The following is a 17,019-nucleotide window of genomic DNA, read 5'->3' as shown; positions in this document are numbered from 1 at the left end:
GAACAGATTTTAATGACATTTGGGACTGATATAGATTATTATTATTAATTTCGAACAACACATAGCTCACTTGTTATTCCCAACACATACAAGCAAAGCCTATCCCAAAAACCAGTGGAAAATAGTAAGACATAAAGAAATAACAGCATCCTTACCACAAACGCTGAGAGTTGTGCTGAAAAATTTTCTCAATAGAAGTGAAGAGTTAGATTATTGACTGTATACACATTCTCATACCTCAAGATCGGAGAAGATCGGCTCTCCCCGATCGTACTCGATTCCCGTAGGACTAAATATACGACAGTACACCTCTGTTTGCGCACTTTTAGTATACATCCTGGGAAGTTGATTAGTTTCTCTTTGGAATATTCATAACTATCTACCTGCCTCGGCTTCGTATGGGTGCAATGCTGAACCTAAATATACTACAGAATGTATTCATTTACGACATCACATTAGAAACATCTAAAATTGACAGCATTTCTTTACCATATATATTACCATATATTATATACAAAAACCTTCCTCTCGAATCACTCTATATATTAAAAAAAACTCGTCAAAATCCGTCATGTAATTTTAAAGATCTAAGCATACATGTGTACAGACAGCGGGAAGCGATTTTGTTTTATATTATGTGAAGATAATACCATTGAATTATATTCAGATGGTTCCATCGTGTATCAATTACTTAATTTGATTATATTAGCTATGAAGTAAAATATTGTGAGCACTCTAATAATTTAATTAATTTATTACATATTTCTCTATGTTTTATTATCCTGTATAGAGCCACTCATTTTAATCAGATTACACAGTATTATTTACGTATTAAATATTAAATATTTGACTGTAAATATATTGTTATTTATTTTAATTCTATGAATAAATGTAACCTTTGATTGATGATTCGAATTCCGAATATTGTTGCGTAAATATAAATAACGGTATTAAAACGTTATTTGCCGTTGTGACGTCATCTATTCAATTTAGTGGTTAAGTATTTTGTGCATGTGTCGTGTGATTTTCTTCTTAATGCAAATGATAACCAAAGGCTTGTAACTGTAAAGAAATCGATGTTGATTTTGTAAATAGCTCTATGTATTTTACTTCAAATGTTAAATCTTCAAGCCTTTTTTAAATAATCAAATATCTATAATAATATTTACTAGTGGGTCTCCCTCGAACCTTCGCTTTTCTTCTAAATATGTTTTAGGAATTTCGTAAATTATGGCAGCTTTTGTTTCGATTTAATTTCATTATAAACTGCAAGTCTCCTATCTACATTTGGTACCAAAATGATGACCTATTTAGAATGAAACTTTTAATGTCCAATAGTTCACATTAGTTAGTTTGAGTCTAAAACAGTTTATTTTATTTTGTTTACGTTTTTTCAATTTTTTCTGGCATCCAAAGCGCAGCTCTCTAACCAGCCAGTAACTTTTCCCAAAGGAAATTCTTTGTTAATTCATGCCATCAAGTATTTTCTTTGTTTTACTTCACTTTTACTAGAGCTATTCAAAATTAGACCATAACTGATTTTTAATATTATTCATAATCACTGAGACGAATCTTAAAATATTACGCTATTAATATATAAGAGTGCTGGTTGTCATGTGTTAGGCAAAAAAGTAACCTATGTCCATTCTTGGATTTTCAATTTGCTTCATAACAAATTTCATTAAATTCGAGATAGTTTCTTTTACTTTTATAATATTAATCAAATCAAATCAAAATAAACTTTATTCAAGTAGGATTTTACAAGCACTTTTGAATCGTCATTTTCGGAAAGTGCATCAGTAAACTCAGTAGCTACTCTTTATAAATACTAAGTTTATCTATACTAATATAGTGTAGACCCAGCTTCGGATAAACAGGAACATCAAACAATTAACAATATTTAATATGGTATACAATGTTTATTTTTAGAGTTTTCTTTACCATTTATCCATTGTCAACCGTATTTAAACCCAGATTAAGAATTTCCATGTCAAATTCAATAACAATCTATTTCTACTTTTATTTATAAAAATGTCAAACCAAAAAGTATTCATTATATTTACAGTATTCATTGCATTTACAGTAACTGAATATAATATATACTTGTTATAAGTATTTAATCGCAATAACAGCTGACACCAGATTACGAATGAATCGTTAGTTTGTCTCTCAGAGAACGCTAGGAATTTCTTTCATTCTATTGTAGAAACAGAATTTAATACCCGTATCTAGGGCATCCTGAGTGACGTATCTATTTGTATCTAGACCTAAGTGTGAGATTGAAATACATTTCAATGGGCTATTTTAAAAGTTCTCTTGTGTAAAAATAGCAGAAACATTTCGATAGTGGTAAATCTTGACGTTCGAATCTTAAAAAACATCTTGCATTTCGGTTTAACATCTGATTGATAAAATCTCCTATAATTTATTAACATAAGAATTAATAACATTAAATATTTAAATATGAACTGAAACTAGTTACTTTATAAATATTGACCGCGTGGGAATGGTGGCAAGAATGCTAGCAGCATTTTCAAGTTGAATCGCAATTCCGATCATCTAGGCAAAAAACGAACCAGCCCTCCTGTCACCAGTGGAGGCAATGAGGCGAGGTGTTATACTTTTGATGAAGCTTTTTGCACCACTACTCCAAGGACCAAGCGTTTCGACAGCAAATTTGAGTGTTAGTCTAGTGGTACACGGTTGAAAACAGGTGTTTTCTGAGCAGAATTTCTCAATGACAGTCTGAATGTCTTAAGGGTGAAAGTGTGCACGCTCTCCCGTGCACGTAAAGCCATTGGCCCAGCGCCTGATTTTCTTCCGGTTGTATCAGATTTACTGTTCCATTGGATTATGAATGAGAGGTAACATAGAGTGTCCTGTGTATGTATATAGAAGCTTGATAATATAACAGCCTGTATATTATGAGTATATACCAACAATCCACATTGGTGGATTACATATGATATGCTGATTGATAGAATATGCATAAGTCATATTATTATAGTGCACAACAATAGTATATAGTAATAGTAACAGCCTGTAAATTTCCCAATGCTGGACGAATGCCTTCTCTCCCTTTGAGGAGAAGGTTAATAGAATATTCCACTATGCTGCTCCAACAAGGATTAGGCGTTGAAAATCATTGTATTGTATATATGAAGGTTTCCTCACGATGTGTTCCACTAGCACGGGATAACTTATAAACACAAATTAAATCCATACAAATTGCTTGGAAACCTGCAATCACCGATTGCATCGAACGCGTGTATCTTACTTTTTAACCACTGGGCCGACTCGGCTCTGTTTGCATATACTTTTATACACTATAAGTCCTGCCTCGTTTTCTAGTCCCTTTTCAGATTTGTGTGGACACCGACTCCAAATATAACAATAATTATAACTACATGATATAATCGTTAATCGACTTTTAAGTAGTCTAATATTTTTCATTTCATTTAACTTAGGAAGACTCTAAAAATATGTTAAATACGCAATTATTTTTATTGCATATTACTTTTTCGTGCATATTCATTTGTTTTAAAATAGTGTTTTGTTTGAAGTCGGTTTTTATTTTTGTTAAAATTTTTATTTATTTTTTGATTTTAAGTGAAGCTGATGTTGACTAACTAATTTTTTTTAATATGGATAGATTAAGCGTTCCGTTTTTATGAGTCAGAAACTACTTCGAGGACAAAGGAAACTTGCGAATAAAGCAAAAATAGACTTTCGAAAATGCGGATTTAATACGTCACGCGGCGTAAACTACAAGGATCCCTCGAAAGAGCTGTAATCGAACTCAGCAAAAAAACTTTGAAAAAGACCAACTATATTTCGTACATCATATGACATCACATCACATACACAAAATTTGATTAAAGATAGTAAGAAATTCTGCCCCATATCGCACCCTAACTGCGAGCCGTATAGGAGTTCCATCACTACATAATATACAAAGTCGCTTTCTCTGTCCCTATATCTTTAAATCTACGCAACGGATTTTGAAGCGATTTTTTTTAATTGATAGTGTGATTCAAGGAGAAGGTTTGTGTATATAATACATGAACAATATAGTAAAGAAACACTGATAATTTTAAAAGTTTGCGATGTGATGTCGTAAATAAACAAATTCTGTAGTATATTTAGTATCAGTATTGCACCCGTGCGAAGCCGGGGTGGGTAGCTACTTGATTATAATATTCGACTATGATAATTACATAAACATAACCACATTACGGAAGGTGATTCAAATATCCAAATAACCTATAAATAAAAGATTCGACTGAGTATCGCTAACGTGCTCCTCAGAATTGTTCCGTTCCCTTCCGTTCCGTTACTTTGTCATGGATCCTGTGCTCAGAACTTTACCAAACTTTCACCAAATTGCCCTTGAAGTATATATTTTAGAATAAAAAAAGAATTATCAAAATTGGTTAACGTGATTTTCAGTTATTCACCTATTTGTCGCGCATATACGTAATGCAAATTTAAGACTTATGTCGTTTACATATGGATACCATCATCGGAAAAAAATAAAAAAAAAATGGGACCCCACGGGAAGCACTACCTTTCAAATAAAAAAAAATTATCAAAATCGGTCCACCCAGTGAAAAGTTATGAGGTAACAAACATAAAAAAAAAAATACAGACGAATTGATAACCTCCTCCTTTTGGAAGTCGGTTGAAAATTAAAATAATCAATCTAGTGAACACTTAGTGTAACCATAAAATACAACAATAAAAACTTATAATATCTTAAAATTAAATTATATTATGGCATGCATTGATAACGAAAACAATTAAAATAATTTATCATTCACTTATAATTATACAATTCATCATTTATTATCTAATAAGTTTTAGAATTAAAATAATGGAACAATTCCATAAATCGGATAAAAAAATTATATTATTATAACGTAAAATTTTGCATAAGTAAAAAATTTGAAATTTGGACATCAATAAAGTATTAGACGTTTTTAATTCTGTCTATAACTAGGTATCGAGATGAATCATCTTGGACTGAAGTGTTTGATTACATAACAGTGATTCTTTTTTCACTTCCGCCTCTCGGATGCTTCAAATCCGAACACAACAATATTGCTATTTTATAGTAGAATATTTATTAACTTAATTACGTTTATTATAAAAGTTTTTCTGGCAATCAATATCTGTAAGTAGCAATTTTGTATCAGGAAGTTGCCAATATTAAATGCGCTCGGAAAACACATTAAGGTGACACATTTAATATTAAACTCTTTTCAACGTCATGTTCAACGTAAATATATTTTTAAATCTTTCGTACTATTTATGCGTGCTCGCTGAAGCTTATGACATTCAAATTTTACCATATTTTTTATTATTACATTATTCACTTGGTGGTAGGGCTTTCTGCAAGCCCGTCTGGGTAGGTACCACCCACTCATCAGTTATTCTACCACCAAACAACAGTGCTCAGTATTGTAGTGTTCCGGTTTGAAGGGTGATTGAGCCAGTGTAACTATGCCAAGGGACATAACATCTTAGTTCCCAAGGTTGGTGGCACATTAACGATGTAAGGATTAGTTAATATTTCTTACAGGTTCATTATCTATGGGTGATGGTGACCACTTACCATCAGGTGGCCCATACGCTCGCCAACCTATACCATAAAAAAAATCACTTGCTGTAACTTCTCGGTTTAATGAATTCTTGATGATTCAAAGATACTTCTCAAATAGTATTATGATCTAAATCTGTGGAACCAGCTTTCGCCGGCGGTTTTTCCGAACCGATACGACATGGGAACTTTCAAGAAAAGAGCGTACTCCTTTTTGAAAGGCCGGCAACGCACCTGCAAGCCCCCTGGTGTTGCAGGTGTCCATGGGCGGTGGTAGTCACTTTCCATCAGGTGAGCCTCCTGCTCGTTTGCCACTTATTCCATAAAAAAAAATATACTGAATACAATGCTAACAACTTATTATAGCTTCTCAAATATTTTTATACAACGTATGTTACACGAAATCGTCGACATTTCTCATAAGATTATAATACCAATCCCAGTCACATTTATTTATTTTATTTTTTACCTTCATTACATTTAAAATGCAAAAACAAAGTCCTTACTTAGTAAAAGTTTAACAAATTTACTTATCCAAGTAATAAAGACAAAACATGGCAAATATTTGTCTAATATATATTCCAAGTAGGTTTTACTAATTTTCGCCTGTGCAGTTGCTTGCGTTATACGGTTAAGTATATAAAAACGACCTCCATGGGGCTCAAGCTTGCTTTATACCTAATTTAATCAAATTCGATTCAGTGGTTTCGCTGTGAAACCATATCAAACATACAGAGGGACACACATATTTATAATATCAATAAATATGTTATAACTGTTTTTATACTTTCTTGGTGTTTTATTTTATAGCAAGAAAATATATTTTCTTTACAAATAAAATCGAACTAAGGTAGGTAAAACGGAACGTAAAACGCCACATAATGTATAAACATCTCCGTAAATTTAATACCTAAGACCAGTGGAGCGCGTAATTAGATGTAGCGTTAGCATAACAAAGCTTCATATCATTTATTTACCTGATGATATCATGTAGTTTATCTTTTTTATTAAGGATATTATCTACAATTTTTATCTTTAGTTTCACGTTTCATTTAGTTAATATTAAGCAAATTTTATATTACTAGATTTTTCGTTACAAATGTGTTTTTTTATATATATAATATTTAGACGAAGACTGACAAATGGACTAACTGTGTAAGTGGGCACCGGTCATTAACATTGGTGCTGTTGGACATATAACATTGCTTATATTACCAATACGCAAACAACCTTGGAAGCTAACATTCATCCCCTGTACCTGTAGTTACATTGGTTCAATTTCCCTTCGAGCTGAAACACAACAATACTAGGCATTGTTTTTTGGCGGTAAAATGTCTAATGAATCGGTCATATCTGCGCACTTGGGCTGCCACAAAACCTTACTAGTAGTATGTGTAATATGACTTATATGAATATACTATATTGGTTTTATGGCTCGAACTATTAGTGTGATAATTAAAGAACTACCGATTACGGAATTCAGGTTAAATGCTTGAAATTAAATCATATCCCCGGCTTATAAAATAAAAAAGCAGTTATAGCGCGTCCAATATTGTAGTAATGCAACAAAAGCGAATACAAATATAAAAAGAATATAATTGTATCGTATGAAAATAAATCAAATGACAATTCTTTATTTAATATAAAAGCATAAGACTTACTTATGGATTATCATATTATAATCTAACACTAAATAAAATGACTTTCGAAAATAAATGCGCACGTTGTGATATGTTTCTTTAAATCTCTGGAATGGCGGGACCGATTTTGATGGGACTTTCACTGGCAGATAACTGATATAATGAATAACTTAGGTTGCAATAATATATTTTTTTTTAAATTCAAACGCGTACAAGGTTGCGGGAACGGCTAGTTAAAATATACAATTAATCTGCAGATAAAATGTTAAATACAATAACCTTAGCAAATATTAAGACCAGACGACGGATAATGAAAGAATTTTTTGGCATAAATCCAAATAAGAAGCAAGTTATAAGACGAAAATGAAATAACTATTTCTCACAATGTCTCGCTTCAAAAGCACGAGGAACGTCACTTGAATGACTTCACTTGTTCCATTATATTGCAATAAGATGTTATAAATGGTTGAAAATAAATATTAAAGTTTCAGGATTAAATTAAAAAAATATATACATTTTTTACAAAGGCAACACTGTAATACTTTATCAGTCAAATTTAATGTTTAAGACAGATTATAAGTAGGCGTGCACGAACAACGGTTTAAAAAATATATAATTGTGTATAATTCGAGGTTAAAATATTTAAATATACTAATAACATTAAAGGATTTTTTTATTTATGACTACTAATTTAAGATTTGAGATTATTTTTAGTTTGGTAAAACCTGTTTCTCCTTTGAAAGAGTTATGGAGGTTCGTAGCAAATGTTAATCCTTTTGTAGTTGTTTTGTTTTTTTTTTTATATTTATGCTTTTATTTGTGATATAAATTAACCTTTGTAATAAACAACTAAAGTGATTTCTTTTTCCCGAATTTCCTACTCGCTGGCACCAAGAGCGGAATTATTGTTTCACTGGCGTCTACACAGCAGTGAATGTTACTGATTTGCAACAAGTCATTGATTCAGAAGAAACAGAGTGGGTGATATAACGCATCCTTGTGGAATACCAACATTGACAAATTTTAAGTCAGAGCTTACACCGTCGACAACGACTTTTATGCTCCGATCACTACCTGCTAAAAGATCTACGTAACACTACCCAGGAGACGTACTCTTCAAGAGCTTTACGGTAACGCCTACGCATGCTACCGTGACCTATGCTGCGGTGATACCTACGATAGTTCATGAAAATAAACCTTGGCAATATAAGATCTCAAATAAAATACGTCATCCACAGAGAGGTGTTTATTATTTCATCCAATGAATACCACTCTTTTAACTGGACCCTGATTGGTGGAGGAATTATGCTTAATTTAAATTATACAACTGAATTGTAAAAGTAAAAATATAATATCACAGACAACAATTAAACTGATAGACTGATAAATCTGAAAATTTAAAATAAAATATTTTTTTATTGTTTTGCAATCGGTACCAACACGTCTCATTAAAAGTGATCACGACCGCATGAAATGTACCGACGCGTGTCGCGGAACACTGAAACACGATCGAGTTACTATATTCAATAATTATAATTAGGAATCTTGAAAGGAATACTTACTATTGTTATGAGTTTCATAATATTTTTGCGTGGATAACATACTAGAGAACTAGTGTCGAGATGGCCCAGTGGCTAGAACGCGTGCATCTTAACCGATGATTGCGGGTTCGAACCCAGGCAAGCACCGCTAATTAATGAGCTTAATTTGTCTTTATAATTCATCTCATGCTCAGCGGTGAAGGAAAACATCATGAGGAAACCTGCGTGTAACAAATTTCATAGAAATTCTGCCACATGTGTATTCCACCAACCCGCATTGGAAAAGCGTGGTGGAATATGTTCCAAACCTTCTCCTCAAAGGGAGAGGAGGCCTTTAGCCCAACAGTGGGAATTTACAGGCCGTTGTTGTTGTAACATACTAGAAAAAAACAGAAAATAATAGTTTAGTCTTAACTGTTTTCAAAAATGGAAATTAATCTAGAGACATATCCAATATATGGGATATTAAATGCAGAATGAAAAACCAAATCGGATACCTTTAAAAAGAGTAGGTGAAAAAGCAATTATTTGATGGTCTTTGCTAAACATGGGAATATACACTCCTTAACCCTAAGTATTACTGAGATTTTTTTGACAAGAAACTCAATTACTTTTTTAGTCCCGATCTGGAGCTTAAGTCGTGACCTTCAAGATCTGCGTCCATATATTTCGCCAGTACACCAATGAAATATGCTAACAACTGCATTTAACTTTTTCGAGAAATTCTCTGTAGCATCCCAAAATTCGGATGCTAGCAAAACCACTCCCTTCCATGACAACATAAAGCAATAGGTGTTGTGCCTGCATGCCTCCTGTCATATGTTTTAAATCAAAATAACATCATTGTCAGTGCCTACAAAGCCCTAAAAGAGTTTTGGAATAAGATCCAATTCTTATCCTCAATCAAAACATTCTAGATCAGCTCAGCAGCTGAATATTTACGTTTAAATTATTTCTATTGTTTTTGAGTATAGGTTACAGTTTGTTAGCGTAATGTACAGAATTACGTATAACACATTATACAAGCACAGTCTTAGTTGATGATTTGGAATAAATCTTTAAAAAATAATCCATGTATTAATAGACAAAGACGAGCTCACGCTATCACATTTTGTCTGTCAGTCAGTTTAAGTGATCATGAAAAAAATTAAAAATACATATCTTAAAAACATGATAAGAATTTTCTATTTCACTTGTGTTTACAATAACAACAACAACAATAACAGCCTGTAAATTCCCACTTCTGGGCTAAAGGCCTCCTCACCCTTTGAGGAGAAGGTTTGGAACATTTCCACCACGCTGTTCCAATGCGGGTTGGTGAAATACACGTGTGGCAGAATTTCTATGAAATTAGACACATGCAGTTTTTCTCACGATGTTTTCCTTGACCGTTGAGCACGAGATGAATTATAAAGACAAATTAAGCACATGAATCAGCGGTGCTTGCCTGGATTTGAACCCGCAATCATCGGTTAAGATGCACGCGTTCTAACCACTGGGCCATCTCGACTCAACTGGGCCATCTCGACTCGAACTCGTTATTATAATAAGCCAGTGACAGTTTAACTTTTAAATAAAACGGTACAGTAAAGACAAAATTCAACACACACAAATTGATATACAAAATGTGAAGAGATTACAAATTAAATAAAGCAAGAAATACATACTTAATATATCTTAACTATAAAACAAATTAATAACTTTATAATTACTTGAATTAATGTTACTCTCCTTTCAATTAAATTTGATTTTTACATGAGAATTATTAACTTATCGTTTTAATTATATACGAATATAAATGAAATAGTTACTATATAGAAGGCGCATGGATTGGTGGTGTGTTTGCTAGCAGCTTTTCTTAGGAGAACCGCGATTCATATTTAAAAAAAAACCAAGAGGCCCCTTGCCACCAGTGGAGAGAATAAGTCGAGGTGTAATTTTAAAAATTAAAAATAAACTAAAAAAATATTATATCCTATTATTCTAAGGCTTAAGGTACATAGGAAATTTAGTGACCATCTTAAAGTTACAGGGTCACGACCCAGAAGACGACCCGATGGACAGATGTGGTCAGAAAAGATCTTAGTTCCTGCAATGTTACTGAAAACGATATGTCATTTAGAGCGAAATGGAAACAAAGGACTAGGAATGCAGATCCCACCATTGGATGGGAATAATAAATGCACAAGAGAGAGAGAGAGAGAGATTATTCTGAGATATTAGTCTTAGATCCAAGAATTTCAACCGCAAAGACATAATTTGGAATAAGACGAATATTTGGGTCGTATTATAAATATTTATCTCATCTATAACGAACAATGGTATTTGTAATTTTGTTATCTAAATTCCTATTAAATATTATAATATTAATACCAAGATAGAATTATCGAAGGTCTCTAAATCAGTTATGGTTATTTGAATGCAAATTCTAGAGATAGTCGTTAGAGCAATTTTATTCGACTGACATGCGACTATTTTGTCGAACAGTATTGCGACACAGATTCCAAGAATGCTCTTGTTACGCTTGTGTTTATACCCGTCACTTTTATGATCTTTTTTTTTACGCAGAGGAAACTTCATAAATACCCGACTTCTGGGGGGGATGTCGGGTCATATGAGATTGTACTCACTAAAAACCCTACGATGGCCGCCATCAGCGCGGAAACGAAACGTCCGCTGTATTTTTATTATCTATATTAAATCAAAACGTATGCCTGTACACAGGTTCACTTACCCTTAAAATACAATAATGCAACAATATTAAAGTAAGTATTGTTGTTCAGCGGTAGAATATTTAATGTACTACCCACCCAAACGCAATTGTACAAAGTCCAACGACTAAGTAATATTTTCTAATGGTTTCAGTTTACTTGGAATTTAATAAATTTTAAAAATATTAATTTATTGGGTTATATTTATAGTAAACAATTAAACATATATAAATATATATAATTGTTGGGATTTCAATTTATTTTGGAAAATTTGTATAGTACCTTGATAAAAAGATTTATGGAAAAAATTGAATTATGTTTTTGAAGTGATTACTTTTTATGGAAGAATAAACTATTTCGTTACGTAACGCGTTACGGTACCAGTCTGTCTGCCTTTCCTTTCCCTTTGTTTCCTTTGTTACTTAGACTTACAAATATTTTACAATTAATAAAAGTTTTAAGTAATAACCTAAGCTTTTCTCAAGTTAAACGATTTCAATATTAAATGGTTCAACTTAGATTACTTAAGGTTATCACTTGTGTTTGGCGTCGCGAGAAAAACATTTAATTAATTAATTTACTTATTCGTATTTCGTAATAATTCAGGTGTCGCAAGTCTACAGCTTTTCAATTCTATGGAGCCACTCTATATTTTGAATTGTAAATTGCTCTAAGCGTATAATTTCATCGACGTATTAGTCAGGTGAGATTTTAACATTTGTTTACAGGATATTAAGGTGACACCGAACCTCAAATTGTCTTCATAGAAATTAGTCAGTGAATATATTTTTATTGCATTGTATAAAGTAATAAGTAAAGTAACAGTCTTATAACAATTAGAGGCTCCTCTCTGTTGAGAGGACGGTCTTCGAGCTTATTATACCACGATGCTCCAATTTTGGTCGGTGTCTACATGTGCTTGCCTCGGGATGTTTTCCTTCATTAACTTTAACTTCTGATCATTGTGGTCAGAAGTTTTCTTTAGAACACAAATAAATTATTCATTCAAAAAAAATAATGTACAGGCCAATAACGGCTCCTAAAGTAAACTGTTTTAAAAATATTGTGGCGTGTAAATTAGCTTATTTAGATCTAACGACACAAGATCCAAATGAACTTTATAATTCATTTTTTGAATTAATATTAATAGAATTTAATAAATTATTCAAAATGAAATCATTTTATAATAATACAAAATTGAAGTTTAGTGACTGGGCTACTATTGGTATATATAAAAGCAGAAATAAATTATACGACCTATATGGTATGAAGCAGTGGAATCAAAACGAAGCCTTTCTAGGATATGTCAATAAATATTCCAAAATATTTAAAACAGTTTGTATTTATGCTAAGTCTTTATACATAAAGAACAAAATTTTGACTTCCGATAATAGAATAAAGGCCACTTGGGACATTATTGGAAGTGTTAGTGGAAAACCTAAAAAGGAAAGTATACCAATCAAATTAAACACAGGCAGTAAATACACAAATTCTGATTTGGAAGTTGCAAATTTATTTGAAATATTTTTTGACAACATACCTAATAAAATAACATCTCATTTAAAATCATCTACATTAGGTGCAGCTAGATTATTAAATAAACATGTTTCTAAATGCGTTATTGATTTTTCTTTTGAAACAGTTTCTGCAATAGATGTTATAAAAGTATTTAAAACACTCAATATTAAAAAAAACTAACGACGTATGGGGCATTTCGGTAAAATTCATAAATAACATCATACACGATATTGCTCCGTATATAGCAGTAATTTTTAACAAGAGTTTGGACGAGATTGGACGGGTTCTTTAAAGTCTTGCCACTTTTGAAGAATGGAAATAGGAGCGATCCCAGTAATTACAGGCCTATTTCAATACTCCCATCTTTAAGAAAAATTTTCGACAAAATTATTTTAAATCAACTTCTTATCCTTTTTGGTACAAAAACCATTTTTCATAGCGAGCATAAAAATGGGTGTTCCACAAGTTTCAATTTTGGGTTCCTTTCTATTTCTAGTATATATAAATGACCTTCCTTTCTTTGTTAAAGGTATTTGTGATATAGTATTGTTTGCTGACGATACTTCACTGATTTTTAAGGTTGACAGGAAAAAGACTGACTATGACGATGTGAACGGTACCTTATCACAGATACAAGATTGGTCTAAAGTAAATAATTTGGTTTTGAATACTCAAAAAACTAAATGTGTAGTTTTTACCCTACCCAATGTTAGAAAGCAAAATTATAATATATCAATACTACGGTGTTCTTGGGAATAGAATTGGATTCCAGACTTCAGTGGAGTCCCCATTTGTCGTCCCTAACAGGGAGACTCAGCTCCGCAGCATACGCGGTTAAAAAAGTTAGACAATTAACTGATATTGATACCGCTCGTTTAGTTTATTTTGGTTATTTTCACAGTATTATGTCATATGGCATATTACTTTGGGGTAAAGCTGCAGACATTGAATCTGTCTTTATTTTACAAAAGAGAGCAATTCGGTTTTTTTATAATCTTGGAGCTAGAGACTCTCTTCGGGATGTTTTAACAGAGTAGGAATACTCACTGTTGCGTCGCAATATAATATATTTACAACAATATCATCACATTCAAAGTATCATTGATCACTTTGATAAAATCAATGATAATCATTGTATATGCACTAGAAGTAAGGATAAGCTTATAACGCCAAGTTTCCGACTCCGTAGGACTCTACGAATAAATCTTTCTTGGGGCAAGGTATCCATTTCTGTAATAAAATTCCGCAGACATTTTGAACTTTACCGTCTCGAAAATTCAAATCTTTATAAAAAATACATTGGTGAAAAAGGCGTATTATTCGATACAAGATTTTGTAGATGATAAAAAAGCGTGGAATAAATACCTTTTGACTTCCAGGCAAGATATATTTATTTAAATAATTGTATTAACTAACATGACTGTGTTTTTTTTAAATGTTGAAAAAGAGTAACTACTGAGTTTCTTGCCGGTTCTTCTCGGTAGAATCTACTTTCCGAACCGAAGCTACCAGCTTCACTTTATTGTTAAATGTCGATTTAAAAGTGCTTGTAAAAGCCCACTTGAATAAAGTATACTTTGATTTTGATTTTCACCAAATTACATACACAAATAAAGCACTTGAAAAAAAAAACTTGTGGTGCGTGTAATATCCACGCATTAAATGATATATTATAGTATAGGACGTTTTAAGACCAAACACAAAAAACAAGGATATTTTTTGTCATTCTATTATATGTCAACATCCTATAACAGTATTCATATTCATAATACAATATCTTCGTATGGAATAATACACTAGAATTGTATGTATGTTCATTATTAGTATCATTAACTTACCGTATAAATAGATTAAACGTAGCCGTTCCATTATTTCGCGAATTATTATTATTTACCTTAAGATATGTTTTATTTTAAAATGTGTTTTTAATGCACTACTATTACTCACACATACTGTACAGTAAACCAACCAGTATTACTGCTTTACATTAGTATAGTGAAAAAAAAAATGTTTTTTGACTGTGTGATTTGGATATCTTCTATATTTTTATATCTTTATTTTTCTATATCGATTAAAATTTAGATAAAAGGATTTTTTGTGTGTATTAATACATAACTAACACATCATTTTTATTTAAATATAAAAAAAATTAAGTCTTCATTTTAAAATTAAATAATTCAATATATTTATATATATTCATAAACACTTCGGTACAACGCCTTTCGAGGCATGTATCTTAAAAAATCATATTTACAATGCATTTTAAATCACGTATAAAGCATTGTAAAAATATCCCAATTAAACAAAAAACTTAAAATACTATCGAGAAATAACTAAATTACAATAAAGTTGTATATGCCGTACAAAACAAAACAAAACAAAAATTATTCTTATTATTTGTCGCTTATATTTGAATTATTAGGTTGGGGAAAAAGTCTTTTCGCATATAGCATGTATGAACTTGTAATAAAATCTCTTTGGCTATACCATTTGTATCCGGCTGGTTTTGGTATCATTAAAAAGTTTTAATTTTAAAGAAGGCACTTCCAAATTCAAATTAGGAATTTGTGTGATTTTCATTTGTTTTTGTTATTGTTAAAATGAGTGAATCTAAAGAAGAAATTCGATACATTTTAAAATTTTACTATAAAAAAGGTAAAAATGCAACTCAAGCCGCGAAAAAAATTTGTGATGTTTATGGACCTAATGCAGTATCTGTGAGAGTAGCGCAAGTTTGGTTTAAGCGTTTTCAAGCCGGAAATTTTTATATAAAAGATGCATCTCGCTCTGGTCGCCCTGTTACGGACAAAATTGATGCCATTTTTGAAAAAGTGGAGCAAGATCCGCATATTAGTAGTTACGATGTAACTGAAGAACTGGCAATTGACCACAAAACGGTTTTGACTCATTTGAATAAAGCTGGGTACACAAAAAAGCTCGATATATGGGTGCCTCATGAACTCACTGAAAGAAACCTAACGAACCGTGTACTCATTTGTGATTCTTTATTACGACGTAATGAAACCGAACCATTTTTGAAGAAGCTGATAACTGGTGATGAAAAGTGGATCACATACGACAAGAACGTGCGAAAAAGATCGTGGTCAAAGGCCGGTCAAGCTTCACAGACTGTGGCAAAACCCGTATTAACTCGCAACAAGGTAATGCTGTGTGTATGGTGGCATTGGAAGGGCATCATTCATTATGAGCTACCGCCCAGCAGGACCATCGATTCAGAACTGTATTGCGAACAATTGATGAGATTGAAGCAAGAAATTGAGAGAAAGCGGCCAGGATTGATCAACAGAAGGGGTGTGGTTTTTCACCATGACAACGCTAGACCTCACACATCTTTAGCCACTCAACAAAAATTACGAGAGTTTGGCTGGGAGGTATTAATGCATCCGCCTTATAGTCCTGACCTTGCACCATTCAGATTTTCATCTGTTTCGGTCTCTGCAGAATTCCTTATGCAGTGTCAGGTTAACATCACGAGAGGACTGCCAAAACCACTTGTCGCAGTTTTTCGATCAGAAGCCCCAAAATTTTTACAGCAACGGGATCATATCACTACCAACAAGATGGCAAAAAGTTATGGAACAAAATGGCACCTACATACTTTAGTCAAATGTAAATAAACTATAAAAAAAACTTTTTGAATTTTCATATAAAATAAGAAGAAACTTTTTCCCCAACCTATTATAATGATATAACTAGTTCACGTTTTTCATTATTCGAAAAAAAAAACAACTATGATACTTTATCATGGGCTTATTAATTGGAAATAATTATAATACAAATGATTGACTGAACATAGATTATATAAATACACATTAATCTCATCTTATTATTCAGATGAATATTCTAAATTAATTACTAAATTAATTTCCTTGTTACAATGAACTAGTGTGTTATAGATATTAATTACAATATCTATACATTTAATCAAACTAGAGCGTCTGTCTGTAATATTAAAAAAAAGCTTTTTAACTAATGTATATTCGTGTATA

This window comes from Vanessa cardui, chromosome 23 (genome assembly GCF_905220365.1).
Source record: "Vanessa cardui chromosome 23, ilVanCard2.1, whole genome shotgun sequence".
Taxonomy (NCBI): Eukaryota; Metazoa; Arthropoda; class Insecta; order Lepidoptera; family Nymphalidae; genus Vanessa; species Vanessa cardui.
Note: the sequence above shows the minus strand (reverse complement) of the source record.